The sequence below is a fragment of the Brassica oleracea genome, chromosome C4, assembly GCF_000695525.1.
Source record: "Brassica oleracea var. oleracea cultivar TO1000 chromosome C4, BOL, whole genome shotgun sequence".
In the NCBI taxonomy this organism is placed as follows: Eukaryota; Viridiplantae; Streptophyta; class Magnoliopsida; order Brassicales; family Brassicaceae; genus Brassica; species Brassica oleracea.
In genome coordinates this window covers 38104649-38105744 of record NC_027751.1, presented here as the reverse complement: position 1 = coordinate 38105744, position 1096 = coordinate 38104649, and positions in this window count along the sequence as shown.

Here is a 1096-nt window from a genome sequence, read left to right as displayed (position 1 = left end):
CGTTCGTCGGAATTTACCGACGGACAACGGTCGTCGGTATATTCCGATGACCACTGTCCGTCGGTAAAGTCCGACGAACGAGGATCGTCGGAATGCACCGAGGAACACTCTACGTCGGAAGTGTCCGAGGAACGTTCTCCGTCGGTACGTAGTTTCTCCGATGAACTCTGGTCTCGTGTATCCGCATCGTAATATCGTCGGAAGTTCGTCAGAATGACGTTTCTTGGTATTCGTCAGAAAGTCGTCGGAAGTTCTGACGAAATTCCGACGAATTTTTTTTTTCCGACGAAACGATACCGACGGACGGGTTCGTCAGAAATTCGTCGGAATCGGTCTATTCTGACGAATTTCCGACGATTTCGGCCATCAGAATCCCCCTGTTTTCTTGTAGTGTTTGATCAAAGTCTATTTGTATATATAACTCATATGTTGGGGTCGAAAACGGTTGCGACGAAGTTAACGTCCAAATCCCCGAAGAAAAAACATAGAATCCTTCTTCGACAAATACTTTTTCGAAATAGATTCTTCTTTACGAAAAGCTTTGCGGAAGAAACGCGAGTCATCGGACAAGAGCTCGAAAAGGGTCGCTACGCAGCGACCAAACTTGTGTTCCGCTCGGTCGCTACGTAGCGACCGAGCTCTTCCGAAATTATACGACATTAGTCCATACATTCTCGTCTACGCTTCGATGCTATCTCCCGATGACCGTAGCGAACCCATTTCACGTTCCCCGCCATTCTAAGTTATCAATTAAACTTCACCGTAAAAACTGCGTAAAGTTTGTTCTTTATCGAAAGAAGCCGTAATAAACGCTTCGAGTCAGAAGACGGCCCAAAGGGACCTAAGGCATGACTCGAAGCCCAACTTACGATTTCTTAACCAACAGCCCGTAAGACACATGACGGTTTACGCTTGGTTCTCGAGGAAAGATAAATGTCAAGTTTCCACGGATAAATACGAAATTTTGAAGATAATTACGAAGATCGGAAAAAATGGAATATCTCCGTTTTTATGCTATGGCGGCTTGAGGGCAGAAGAGAAAAATTGTAAACCGACATTGGAGCCAGTATATAAGGAGTCCTAGGCGAGAGGCATG